Below are 15,033 nucleotides of genomic sequence, written 5' to 3' on the forward strand. Positions count from 1 at the left end.
GGGCTACTTCCTGCTTAATAATCGCTTCACAGTGTGCTTACTGATGTAGAGAGAGGAGTGTTTTTCGTCGCAGACACTGAAGCAGTCTCTGCTAGTTTTTACTGACTGGTCTGGTCCTCCTCAGTTTGAAAAGAGACACAGCAAGGCTGCTTTATTCAGGGTAGTGCTGATGCTCTCCATTTTTGCCGCTTCCTAGGTCATTGCTAACAGGAAACGGCATGTTCCCAGACAAAAAGGAAAATAGAATTGTCCAAATTCAGGCAAGCTCTTAAAACAATCAAATGAAGATTGAGAGTCCGCAGTTTGGGTTTTTAAACGTTTTATAACGTTTGCTTGCTACTCGCATTAGTAACGTAAAGCATGTTTCTCATTTGATTGCCGTGAATTCTTACCATTTCCCTAGAACCTTTCTAAAAATTTGCTATTACAGAACTTTCTGTGTGTAGAATACTTATGGTTATTGGCTATCACCTCTGGTTTTAAAGAATATTTTTTGAATTAATGTAAAATTTGTCTTTAAGGTGTATTTATAACTCACTGGGAATGTTGCGAAGAAATTACCAAAATTAGAAGTGAAACTTCACAATGTAAAGCTGTTCGCTTTTTTTAGCTACCTTTTATGAACAGTTCAGCAAACCAAACTGTTATTTCACTGTTGGTGTATATCATTGCCATCTTTAGAAAGCTACACCATACTGAAATAATGTACTTGTTCATAGTTTTTCAAGCAGTTGTAAAGATCTTTGTGTTTTGAAGAAACAGAAGAAACCAATATGAGAACACTTATATTAATCAAAAGAGGTTTAAAGATACGGGATTAAAACAAACTTGATTCCTGTTCAAGTTAAAACGTGGACAAGTAGTAGCTATTCTAATAATTATTTCCATCTTACAAGTGAATGTCTACTATGTCAGAAAAAAACACATCTAAATATATTACACTAGTAATTCAGTATGCCTTGGGCTTAAGTTTCTTGTACTTTTACTGTATGGCCTGGGATTCCTGCAGGGAATATTACCACCTCTTAATTAGTTACTGTTCTTGCATTATTATTTTCTAATTTAACTCAAAAGCTTGCTCCTTTCTGTATGTAAAGAGAGAGGACACACAACTAGGGACTGCAGTGGTCATTTCAGTGCTATTAAGTAGTGTAGTCTGGATACTTAGGATTAAAGCAGTCCAAAGCTTTTCCAATGCACTATTGGAATTATTATTATAATTAATATTAATTATTATTAATATATTGATTAGTGCATAATTAATATATGCACTATTATTATATTCAGTTTTATACTGAAAAAGCTGGTTTAATTGAACCAGAATGTGATAATTCTATTCATTTTTGACAGATTTAGCAATAGGCCCATTAAATTTTCTTTCAACTTGCATATGATTCACACTCCTTCATTCCCAAGGTGCCTTTTCAGCCTACAGCTGTAGAGAGTTTCTCAAGGGAGGGAAGCGGGGAGCAGGAAGAGTGCAGGGTGCGGGCTGCTGTGAGTGTTTGCCAAGATACTGAGGTGGCTATTTCCTGTGCTGATCAATTTCTCAAATTCCTGACTACTTACAGAGCTAGGAAGGTGATTCCCTACCTAGATTACTACTTGAGTGTTTCATTTTCATTTAAAAATGAACACTTTCAGATTCTTTGCTTTTGTAGAAAAATACAGGTTCCTAACTTGCTGTTATGCCCCAGAGCACCAAGATTCTTGGAAATACAAGAGTTCCCAAAGATAAAGTTCTTTATTTAGGACCATATTTATAAATCATCCATAAACACTTTTAAGCTCTTTAACATATACTTATTCTCCATTGATTTTAGGGTACTTAAATAAGTGCAGTTAAACACCTAAAAATTTTACCCAATGAAGGAGACTAAGTAGAGACTTCTCTTGTGATGTGTTTTTTAGTCATTAATGTTCTCTTACAGATAATCATGTTATAAATAAAAATATTTGAAAGATCAAAAATAGCCAAACCCGTTTTCTTTGATGGTCTTCTTTTCTGAATAAGAAACAACATATTATTACATAGATAAACCTTACGATTAAGTACTGAGCGCTTTTTTGTCTTGTTAAAGCTGTCTGAATAGCTTGTTCCTGGAAACTTGTATATGGGTCATTCCAAATTTTGTATCACAAAGCCGCCTTATTTCTTCAGTCTGTTGCAGTTTTGTCTATTGGGAAAAATAAAGTTGCACCGACTTGATAAGTGACAGGGAGCTTTTATTTGGATGTGCCAGGTGTTCATAGGATATCTGAATTGTTTGGATAACACTAGGGTGTTTGCCCTTTGGGAAGGCTTGAAGAGAAAATTGGAATTGGCCCTCGTGGGCATTCTGCTTGGACCAAATGGGAATGTCTTTTCCTTGGATTTGTAATACTATGCAGCAGAGTTCATTGCTTTTGTTAAAGGCTTTAGGCTGAATGACATGATTTTCAAAACATTTCATAGTTGTTCCATTTGCTTTTCATACTGAGAATTTCAGAGATCAGCTTATATTTAAATCCCTGATTGGAGAATAACAGATCCTACTAATAGTAGGATACTAATAGCCAGTTATTTCTGGCTGTGAAAGCTGACAGTTGTCTTCATCAGAGTAATTCAGTCAGCAAGGAGTGGTCTAATGTTAGACTTGGCTTTGAGAACTGGTGAAAATACTGTAAACAGCTGGTCATAGAAGTTAACTTTGAGTCAGTGATCAGAAGCTCAAGGTAAACAAAATAGATAAGAATGTGCCAATCTTAAAAAGGCAAACTTTGAGAAATCAAACTGATTAGTTTTTCAGACAGTGTGCCGTTCAATTGCTGAATTCATTTGCCACAAGATCTTTTGAAACCAAAAATTAAAATTAAAAAAGTGCGCATGGAGGAATAGCGGGAAAAAGAAAAAGTGAACAGGGAGATTCAGAGACAAAACATTGTAAAGAAAAAATACCACCCAGACTTAAACACAAAAGTGTTTATACAAGATCTATCTCAGGAAGTCCCTAAACCACACAGCTCAGTGCTGACAGGAAGCTACATCTGGAAAGCAACTATTGTACCTTTGCCTATTTCCTATATTCTTTTTCAAAGCATTCTCTGCTTTCTGACACTTGATAGCATATATTTAAAAATGTTGAAATGAATCACTATTACAATATTTAATCTTCTGTAATATTTTTTTTCCTGATTCATGGGAAAAGCATTAGGAAATAGTTGGGGTTTGGGGAAAAATGAAAAAAAAAAAAATACTGGCAGTTCTCTTGAGAAAATCTGCTTTGTTCAGAGGGAAAGCTTTGCTAGGAAGCTCCAGACAGCTTCAGAATTTTTAAAATTGTTTCAGTGGGTAAGAAAATGATTTGCACCTGTCAGAGGTGATTTGGGGCATAAATTCCTGAACATAATTCCATCTGAATTGCTGGTAACTTTTTCTTTCACACACTGGTATCTTATTTTGAAAGTTGCTTGGTTTATGCTGCACTTATTTGTCTTGGTTATCTATATTAGGCTTCATTGCTACAGTGACAAAGGTGGAATGATTAATTCCAGTGATCCATTAGGGTGAGGCTATTCAGGAAACACCATGGGATTGTTTCCTTCTTTTAGTTTTGGGATGGCTAAGTACGAAGCAATGATAATACTTTATTTGAGTGGCTGAAAGTGAGTTAGTTGAGTTAAGCTGGTTTCTTTGGTGTTCAGGTAATAGTGACTTTGAGAAGTCTCAAGTCTTTAGAGACACTCTTGAGTGGCCTTTTTGATTAGCAGCCCTGCTTCTAGAAGATTTTCTCTTGAGGTCACCAGTGTGCTTGAGTGAAGAAGAAGAGTAAAACTTTATATAGATCAGCAACAGTCTTTGTTTGCATGAGATGCAACATGATGGTAGGCTGCTCAGTTGAGGATTTGATATATCAAAAGGTAAGAAAGAATGTCTTTTAGGAATTTGTTTTCTTTGAAGCACTTTAAATCAGCTGTAAAACTGAAAAGTCAGTTCACTGAAATTGTATTACTTTCATTTCCTTTAAAACTTGTGAATTCTTACCACAATGAAATGTCACTGTAGAAGCACTAGTATTTCCAGCTGTCTTTGCCTAGCACTGGTAGAAAATGCCTGTCATATTGGGTCACTATTATATTCTTTGTATTCTTAACAGGACTGATGTTACCCATTAGTTTAGTTTAAAGTCTCTTTGGAGAATAGGACTCTTTACAAAGAAAGGCTGCCATGGTAGACCTGAGAAACCATGGGAAGGTTAATGAAGTTTGAAAAGGCTGGTCTGTAGATGTAACACTCATAGAAGTAATACCACTGCAATTAAAAGCATTGGCACTTTGTTAGTGACGTATCCTTCACAGGAAGACTATTTCTTTTCCTTTATTTGTAGAAAAAAATTCAAAACTGTATAGAACAATGTTAAATATGAAAAATGAAGTGCAATTTAATGATTTAAGTTAGCAGAGTGCTCTGCCTGAGGTAAACGTTTCAGTGTTGAGCTTTTAATTAAAGAAGCAAATTACAGTTATTCTTCTGATCAGCAAATGAAGCTCAGGAACAGAAAAACTTCCATCCAAAACTACTCATTGAATTAAACTCAATTCACAAATAGTATGGCGAAGTCTAAAATCACATTTTTTTCCTAATTTATTGTTTGGTGAAAATAATTACTTAACTCCAAGCTTACTCTTTCTTATTTCATGGTTGTTAAAAGAATTGAAGAGTTAGATTGAACATTTTGAGACACATCTACTTATCTTGTGCTTTGGCTTTGTTCTTATGACTCAGGACACAAAATAGATATGACTGAGAAAGAAAAATGTAAGCATTATACAATCACATTTGTGGATAGAGCTATAATGAGGAACAGGCCGTTGTCACACACTTGGACCAGGGAAAAGACTGATTCTTTCTAAACTCATCCAAGAACTAGAATGCTCACAGCTTCCAGTTTACCAGCTTTCTCAGAGAAAACTTCAGTGAAAAAAGTTATTTTTTTTATGCGCCCAGTGAATCTTCAGTAACCTGCCTTATATATCTATTTTCCTTTCTTCTGTTTATTTATTGAAATCTTTCACTTCTAACATATCATAATGCTGCAGTATAGCATCTAGTATAAGATACTTTTGAACATCTCAATTAAAGATCTGCATTTCAGAATGTACAAACGTATGCAGGTTGATAGGGTAGAGTGAACGAGCAAAAATGCTTAGTGGAAAGGAAGCAAGGTATTATATGGCCTGGAAAGGATTTTTGTGTTTTAACTGTGAACCTTTTGTTAATAGAGTTTTCTAAAGACTGTTTTACTTATTGAAAATACTTAATTACAGAGCTAATAAGAGACAAGAAAACAGGTCTTCTTGTACTAATGACTGTATGAAACAGATGTGGGCTTCAGGCTTAAATATCAGTTGGCTGTGTGAATATTTCCTCATTTCTTACAGCTCTCATTAATGGGACTAACTCAGGAACTAAGTTAGGTCTGGAGACATGATACACTTTGTGTGGCCATAGTTAAGACCAGAAACAATTTGATGAACCACCCAAATGAGCAGCTCGAGGAAGCTGCCTTGGTAAAATTTATTCTTACGGATTTGATGCGTCTTTTTTCTATATGTGAGTCTCGGTTAAATGTTGGTTTTCATTGATACTGATTACAGCTTTTCTGTAACAAAACACATGCACCTTATTACAAGATGCCCATTTATTCTTTGACTCCAAAAACTGAGAGGGAACTTTAGGGTGGGATTGGATTTTGACTAAGCTAGACCTCTAGAGCGAAAGGGGTAGACTAGTGTTTAATTTACTACTTAGATTCTTTTTGCTGTTCCTGTAAATTTTGTGAAAATAATTGTTTCCTTTTTGGTGCACACGTTAAAAGTAAAATTTATTTCACTGCGTTAAGAAAGAACATGTTCTTGTACTGTGCATCTGTTTTGTTTGCATGTGCTGAAATGATTCTCCACAGCATACTTAGGTTTTACCTAAACACATATTTTACAAATAGCATTTTTCACCTTCATATTACTGCCCAAAGTATAGTATTTAGTAAGGGCATAATTTGCTAAAGTATCTGTCACAATTGGTATTCTCTACATAGGTTTCTGTCAGCATGCGCACAGTACAGTGCACAGGCCAGTTCCATAGCCACATCAGCAAGTTACAGGGGATAGGAAGAAAATCACATAGAAAATGGGGCCGCAGGAGGTTCAACCTCCTACTCAATGCAGGGCTAACTGAAGAACTGGATTAGGTTACTCAAGACCTTGTCCAGCTGAGTTTTGTAAACCTCCAGAGATGGGGATTCACAGCCTTTCTGGGCAATGGTGTAGTGCTTGACCCCTTTTAAAATGGTTTTTGAGGGGTGGTTGGTTTTTGTTCTGTCGTCCATCCGTCTGTCCCCTCCACCTTCTAATTGGAATTTCCGTTGCTGCAGTTTGTGTCAGTTGCTTCTTGTCCTGTCACAGTGCATCTCTGAGAAAAATTTGTCTCTGTTCTCTGCAACTCCCCCACATGCTCCTTTTTATTAGGGAAATAACCACAGCTACGTTCTGCGCCTTTGGCCCCATCTCTTCTCCAGACTATACAAGCCCAGTTCTTTAGGCCTGTCCTCATCCGTCAAGTGCTCCTGCTCCCAGGCCATTTTAGTGGTCCTGTGCTGGCCTCTCCAGTTTGACCTCTGTCCTGTACAGAGGTGCAGCGGGACTGTATGGCAGTATTCCAGATGTGGCCTCACCGCTGCCAAATAGATATAAAAAACTTATCTTTAAAACTTTTAGGAAAATGAACTGTATTGTGTTTGGTTGCCACCTGTGTGCACGTAGTAACATTGCATTTTATAAGAAGGCATGCTACTAAGCAACATTTCCTGGAAACTGCATATTATAATCTACCTTAAAGATAAATTTGTAACGTTGCTTTCTTAAAAGTCATAGATGGCTGGAGAGTTACTTTTCTCCTTGTAGGTCAGATTAGGGATATCTAAACAGTTGATGTATTCAAGCTCACAGCTAAGGCTTCAACGGGTGTTGCAGCTTCTGAGAAGGCAGTGTGATCTGAACTGTTTTTCTGGAGCTGGTGATCATTATTTCTCTTTTTAGGTGTAGAAGGAGCCAAAAGAAACAGGGTGGTTGTCCTGGTTTCGGCTGGGATAGAGTTCATTTTCTTTCTAGTAGCTGATGTAGTTTTATGTTTTGGATTTAGTATGAGAAGAATGTTGATAACGCACTGATGTTTTCAGTTGTTGCTAAGTAGTGTTTAGACTAAGTCAAGTCTTTTTTCAGCTTCTCATGCCCAGCCAGCGAGAAGGCTGGAGGGGCGCAAGAAGTTGGGAGGGTACACAGCCAAGACAGCTGACCCAAACTGGTCAAAGGGATATTCCATACCATGTGATGTCATGCCCAGAATATAAACTGGGGGGAGTAGGGCTGGCGGGGGGTGGCAGACCGCTGCTTGGGAACTAACTGGGCATCAGTCAGCAAGTGGTGAGCAATTGCATTGTGCATCAGTTGTTTTGTATATTCCAATTCTTTTTTTTTTTTCTCTTCCTTTTCTTCCTTCCTTCCTTTCCTAGTAAACTGTTCTTATCTCAACCCACGAGTTTTACTTTTTTCCCCCAGTTCTTTCCCCCATCCCACTGGGTGGGTGGGGAATGAGCGAGCAGCTGCATGGTACTTAGTTGCTGGCTGGGCTTAAACCATGACAGCGGTATAGGAGATGCTATTGGCAGAGGGTGGAGTTAAACATTTTATCAGTGCTGGAATTTTGTTTTGATTTTTGTTGAATGAATGCTTAATTTTAAAGATGCTCATGCCTTTCAAGGGACTTGTTTAGCAATAATGTAGTTACTCATGATATCCCATTGTTGAAGCTATTGCTGGTGAGTAGATCTGCTTTGGCACTCATGCATATACTATAATAATGACAGTGTAGTTTCCATTACTATTGTTACCCATTTTTTAAAAATGTATTTGCCATTACTGTCAAGAGTCGGTTGGAACAGATCTTTTAATACTTTATGGAAGTACTGTCTTTTTAAAAATATAGTTACAAACTGATTTTAGATTGTGTTCTGACAGAGGTAACAGACTACAACTATTTTCACTTTTTTTTTTACTAATTGTACATAATACCATCTGTTGTTTGCAGTTACATCTTGTTTGCCATGAAGTAAAATAATTTTCAGAACATTCACTCCAATTATTGAATTATTTGTGGTTTTGTGTTTGATTAATGGAGGTAGAGTTGTATATTAGAGTTACGGTATGCATAGATGTTACATTGACAAAGTTTTTGAACCCATGAGTTACATTTGCCTGAATGATCCCTAAGTTTTATTCAGGTGAATACTGTCTACACTGAAAACTTACTGAAGTAGTTATTCCAGTGAATGTCTCAATTTGGATGTGATCATTCCTGAGGAATGCTGGGCCTGTAATAGACTGTCTGTTCCAGAGTAAATATTCCAAAATAGTTTGTCTATGCTTTCCAGGTATAGACAAGCCCAGAGTGGTAATGTGGCCCTTCAGTAGTGTTTTCTGGTTCTGAAACCAGAAAAGAGAGAAATTGATGTTTGTATAGTAAGCATATGCATGATTATTGGTATGAGAAGTTAGTTTGATTCAATTAAAAAATTACATATAATCTAGAAAACAGCCCGGTACAGAACATCTTTGGGGTTTTGGTTGATATATTGCTATTTCAAGTCAAAAAATGCTGCAGACTTGCATGCTATGCATACAGTGCTTTTTTTGCTCAGCATAAGAGGTAACACTGTTTCGGGTACAATATTGGTATTGATTATCTGTAGTTAAAATAATTAACACATTCTTGCTTATTCACCAGACTAGCTTTACAACATACTTAAATGTGTGTCCTACCAGCATCAAATTTTAATTTTGTTAGTTGATGTTGCGGAGGTTGATCGAGCCAAAATAAGGTGCTCTCTCTAGCTGCACATTTTTATAAGGTCAGTTTTGCTTATATCTCATGATAAAAGAGATTGCTTGAAGTACTTGCTTTAGTTGCAGTTAAAATCAGTGTCAGTTGTCTGCTTGTACAGGCATAGCTTTGCTACAGCAAATTAGTCCATATAACTGCTGTACTCCAAACTGTCCTACAATAATACATGTGTAGGCATAGGCTAGCACATTTATAACATTCATCATAGAATAATAGAGTCATGGCTGGAAGGGACCCCTGGAGATCATCTGGTCCAACATTCTGTTGAAAGCAAGGGTATAGGTTAGGTTATCCAGGGTCCTATAAAACCAGATCTTGAATATTTCCAGCAAGAGAAGTTGCACTCCTTCTCTGGGGAACCTATTCCAATGTTTAATTGTTCTCACAGTGAAGAATTTTTGCTTATATACAGACAGAATTTCCCCCATCGCCTCTTGCCTTGTTGCTGTGAATCACTCTGAAGAGAGTATTTCCACCTCTATAACTGCCTTTTAGGTACTGGAAGACTGGTTAGATCCCCTTCCTGCACCTTCGCTTCTCTGTGCTGAATAGACCCAATTCCTTTAACCTTTCTTCCTCTGACAAGTTTTTCCAACCCTGTAGCCATCTTGATGGTCATCCATGGGACCATCTCGTAATTGTTTAATGTCTCTCTTGAGACATTTTAATCATCGATACATTTCTGTGTGCTAACGGAAACAGTAAATAAGATGCTCACTTCAATAGTTATTTGGATTTAGTTCAGTCCGTGTTTTAGCGTTTGTAGTATTAGTGTGGATTTTGCCAAGCAGCTTTGCTGTTCTAACAAGAAAATGTAGACAGAGGCTATACTCTAAATCCTTTCCAATGAAGCTGTACTGGGGACCAGTTTTGAGATTCTGATTTAAATATACATATGCAAATCTGCATCTGCCTCCCTATTGAAAGTGTAAATAATAAGCAGAGGTTCTCAAGTCTATCAAGAGCTGAAAAGTTAATTAACTGTATAGTTTACAGTCTCAACATGAAAACAGTTGTGGTCCATATTTTCATGTCAAGCTATTGCTGGCAACTCTCATTGTAGCAACCATCATTAAAATGCTTTAAAGCAATTTAAATAATTATTTAAAGCTCTAGTTAATATATTTGTAACTTATTTAAGAAAGGCATCTATTTTTAAAGTTTCCCTTTTTCCTTTACTTACATGAGGATTTGTATAAGGAAAATTCTCTTCTTGGTATGTTTTTAAGGTGCTTCTCATTAGTGTCTTTGAAAGACAAAAGTTTGAAGCTATAATTATTTTCCCTTTCACGTAGATGAATGTTCAGAAAACAACAACAACAACAAAGACTGGCAAATACAGAAAATGTATCTTTCAATTCATCCTTTTGTTGAAAAATTAATGTTCCAGAAAGCAATCATATTAGCTACTTCCTCTCTTAGTAACTTACTAGCAACATCATTACAGGCATTGCTTTTACCTGTGTTTTTGGAAAAAAGCTTTCGTGGTATTGTGAGTACTCTCACTCTCATTAGACTGATGATATGCAAGGGAAGATGCTAGAGAACGGCAAGAACGGCTGTTTTGGAATTTGGAAGAATCATACAAATCTTTTTAATTGAGAATGGTTTTTGTCTTTTTGAGTCAGCCTCATTATAGTTCTGCATTTGTGCATGTGTGTGATACTGATGCTATGTTCTGGCTAGGTGGCATCAGATAGAAGTGATAAACCTGGTCATAATCCCACCTTTACTTTCCTGTGAGTGATCCCATTCACTTGGGCACTGTGCCGGCAATATGTATTACAAATCACATGTTGTTGCCTTGGCAAAGATTTGTCTTCAGTTGTTTTTAGAGTACTCGACTCCTACCAAGGTTAACCAGTATATACATTCGGTTTTGTAGAAAAATTTTCCAGCCCTTAGTCCATGGAAAATATCCAGTCTTCTTGAAACCAATGATACCACAAAACTGTTGGCTCTTCTGACTATGAGCTAATCTCCTAAGAATGGTGTCTTTGGTTTTACAGACTGCTGACTGTAGTGATTTGGACTTTCTACCACTTAGTTAATTGATAAGTTGCTTTCCCTCTGTTCTCTGCTTTATTTAGTATGATACAACCACAATACTGTATGTGGGAAAAGGCTTTCATAAATACAGCTGACTACAAATTGGAAACATATTTTTTGTCTCTTCTGGTTTTCCTATCAAACGAGTGTCATTATTCAACTATGGGGGAGAAAAAATGGAAAATAATTACTTTTCATAGGTTCCCTTCTGTTAGGCGTGCCAGTTACTGCGTGTCTTGTAGACGCTGCTTCCTGTACTAAAAGAATGCTCTATACCCAGACATCCATACCACACTGCAGCATATGAGCGTTCAGGGGCTTCTGGGTTGTGAATATCTAGGGAACTAAATCTGTCCATTAAAACATTTCTCTTTTTGTTGTTGTTGTTCTCTTACAGCACATGTTTGTGGTTGTCACAGTAACAGTACAATTGAGCAAACAAATGTGAAAGATTATTATAGTACTTGATCAAAATGTTAAGTAAGAATAACAAATTGAAGTCCCCAGGCTAATCTGAAATACTTCCCCATCAGCTAATTATTTTTTGCTGCAAAATAGTGAATGTCTGACTAACAAAAATACCATACAGAAGCTGTTTCCTAACAACTGCATTTGCAGAATTGCACAGACCCCTAGCAGAGCACTATGCACTAAAGTACATGTCAAGTATACAGTAGTGGTGTGCTTTAACCACTTAATTTTGGGTTTGTTAGCCCTACTATTTCACAGGATAGTTTTATATCCATTATAAAAAAGAATAAAAGAAAAAAAAAAGACACAATTGAGAAAGATAAAGATTGAAAACTTGTATCAGCACTGTTTTTTTACAATCAGTTTTGCAACAGCGTGTATTTGTGAGACAGTTCTGGGTACTGTAAGTTTCGGATTACACCTGGTGCCTGCAGATTGCCATAAACCCCCAAAAGAGATTTGAAATTCTGAATTCTTAAGAATAAATGGTGCTGATACTTTTACATGCTGCACATCATTACATATTTTGTATAAGGAATTTAAACCCCACTTTTGTTAAGTCTTCCCACTCATAATAATTATTTTCATGAGGTCTTTCTGACAGGGAAATGCTCTCTCTCTCACTGAACTCGTGGAAAATAGAGGATAACAATAACTTGCCCAGGTCAGAGAAATCTCTAACAGAAAATTTGAACTCAGATTTTCTGACTTCCAGGCAAATGCCTTAAAAAACACATTTCTATTTGTTTCTGTAGCTGTGGTTTAAAGTAATACCATCCCAGCTTTTCTCTTTGGTATAACTTTGTACATGTGATTTACTGAACTGAAAGTATTTTGTCTTTCATAGCATGTTATGTCAGTCTGTCTTAATGAGGAACAAATCACACACCACAGCTGTTAATGAAAATTTTAAAGCTTATATGCTTGAGTTGTTGTTCATCAGAATTGGGTGAAGCTGAATAAGCACCAATTTCAGAAGGCTTGGGATTATTTTTCTTAAGAGCACATTGTTAGCACCCATCAACTCCAAAGTGTGCTTATTTATTATCTGCCTCAGTGCTATTTTCTCTTTCTCAGAAGCCTTGAGTATTGAATAAAGAAATAACAGGAGAAGCTTAACTGTGAATTAGGACACAAATGTACAGACTTAGGTTTGCATCCTGCTGAACACTGCAGTTCTCCATAAATACTTTTTCAATGAAATTTAGACTTGGAAGTTGCTGTCTGGTGGATGAAACACTCAAAATGCATTATCTGGGTGTCATTGACCACTACATTCCAAGGTGACTTTTTTGTTGTACTTCGGTTTCCCTATCTTTAAGCTGTCAATAATATTACTGCTTTGTTTGAGCTCTGCAATAAAAATTTAAGAGCTAGGTGTTACAGTTCTTTTTGCCAATTTAAAAATAATCGGTCCCCTTTACACAGTATGATTTCCATTGATAAATTTATTTCTGGATTATTTGGCCATGCTTTTCCTTAGTCTGTGTTATTATTTCCATGATACCGTAAACTAATGAATACTGTGTTGTCCGCATACAATATCCAGCTGCAAAATTAGTTCTAGTAACAATGGAGAAAAGTCAGTATCATTGGAAAATGTTTTGTCTGTGGAAGCAGCTGCCCATGAGCTCACCCTCTGGAAAATATCCTGATGGCTTCACATCTTAGAGAGCTTTTTTCAGTGCACAGTAGCACAAATGTAAGCCAAGGTTTGAAAAGCTAGCGCTGTGTGTTTTCTTTGGCATATGGCAACCCTGAGCCTTTCCTTTGAGAAGCAGGTCTTAAAGTCTTTTGCTGAAGGGAATAATTTTGTGATTCCTCTGAGCAAAATAAACTGATTCTCATCTATTCCTATTATCACATCATATATATAGAAGAGTTCAAAATGCCACTTCCCAGATGAAGGCTGGTAACACTAAAAAAAAAAAACAAACATAAAAATCTAACCATCCTTCTTGCTTTAAAAGGAGGGAGGGAGAGGAACACCATTGAAAAGGTGTAGCTTGATGTGTATTTAAAGAATTATGTTCTGTTACATTCCAGCATGTTACATTCAGTTTAATTTTTTATTGGAATCCATTAGTTTGGTTTCTTTCTACCTGTAACCCACTATGCACAAAAAGTTCATTTCCTTACACTTTTATTTGGAATTTACAGGACCTGTGCTAACCCCTCCCTCATCCTTTTTGTTGCTCATGTATCTTGTTGGTCCTCATCTGTATAGTGTCATGGCAAATTAACTGTTTGTCCTGAAGAAATGCTTACAACTGCTGATACAGATTGAGAGGGTGTTTATACCCTTGATATCAATGAGAATAGCTGAAAACTTGCTCAAAATAGCTAGAAAGTAGCCTTGAACCAGGGTGCCATAAGGCATGTTGCAGTGTAGAGGCTCTGAGCAGATAGAGTTTTTACAGCCTTTACTCAACATTTTGATGTGCCACTTGGCAAGAGGGCATAGTGAAGAGCTGCTATATGGAATCTAAATCTAGGTAGGAACTCCAGGTCATGGAGAAATCTTGGTGACTCAGTCTGGTTTTACTTGGCATCGGACTGCTACAGAGCCATTCCAGTACTGGGGAAATTGGCATTCTTTCCTTCATTCTGATGTGTAAGGTGCCTGGTCCGTGTTGGCAGTGTGTAAATGTTAGAAACTCTCGTGTGTTGGATGATGGCTGAAGCAGGTCCCAGTATGGCTGGACCCCTTGTGATAGGTAAGTTCAGAAGAGCTGAAAATAGTAATTGAGGTTTGGGTCGTGTCCGCGCCCCCCCCCCCCCCCCCCCCCCCCCCCAAATGTAAGTAAGACTGGGATATGGAAACAAAACAGATATAAGCAGAACCAAGGTGCTATTTGTGCTTATCTAGTTTATGTTTCTCTAGTATGATGTGAAATCTAACATGAGATGTGAAATCTGAGAGATGTGAAATCTACTGTGAGATGTAATAAACTCGTATGTGTACTTATAACTTTCACAAGAGTGAGAAGGGAAGAGCAGGTGCTGCTGATCTTGACAAACCTGTAGGAAATTGGCTTCTAAACAGATGAAGTCTTTTTTTCTTTTTTTTTTTCCCCTCTGCTTTTGTATATACTTTGTTAACCCAGACATTCTTATAAACAGCAAAGACCAGTCAAATCCAAACCAAGAAACCAGAAAGGAGAGTGAGAGAACAGAATGAGCATACAGAATAGGGACAAGCTGTGTTCAGGCCACACTGGGGATGACCTTGTGCCCAAAGGAGAGATGATTTCTTCTAGGTTATTTTTTTAACAATCAAACTCAGGTCATTCAGTAAGTTACTTACGGAGTAGATGTACATGCAGTTCACTGACTTGCTGGCAGAGACTGCTAGTCTTCCTGCAAAGCTGAGGAAATATGGGAATGTGGAAGCTAGGCAACTTCTAAGGAGTGATAAGTGGAAAGAATAATGCTGTCGGATTTTTAACATAAAGGTGTCAGCAAGCACCAGCAACCATCAGCAATAACTCTTGTTATAGTTATCAGTGGGCAATCTGTTGCAGAATTAACTGTGATCTCTTAGATTTAACATATTGTCCATGGTAATGTGTAAT

The 15,033-nt window shown here is 37.1% G+C and overlaps 1 protein-coding gene across 8 annotated transcripts in view; it reads left to right on the plus strand.

The window, feature by feature from the left end:
• The window catches only part of RALGPS1 (Ral GEF with PH domain and SH3 binding motif 1), a 134,213-nt gene that overhangs the window by 72,341 nt on the left and 46,839 nt on the right, over window positions 1–15,033 (plus strand). The window lies entirely within an intron of this gene.

The sequence above is a fragment of the Aquila chrysaetos genome, chromosome 24, assembly GCF_900496995.4.
Source record: "Aquila chrysaetos chrysaetos chromosome 24, bAquChr1.4, whole genome shotgun sequence".
Classification (NCBI taxonomy): Eukaryota; Metazoa; Chordata; class Aves; order Accipitriformes; family Accipitridae; genus Aquila; species Aquila chrysaetos.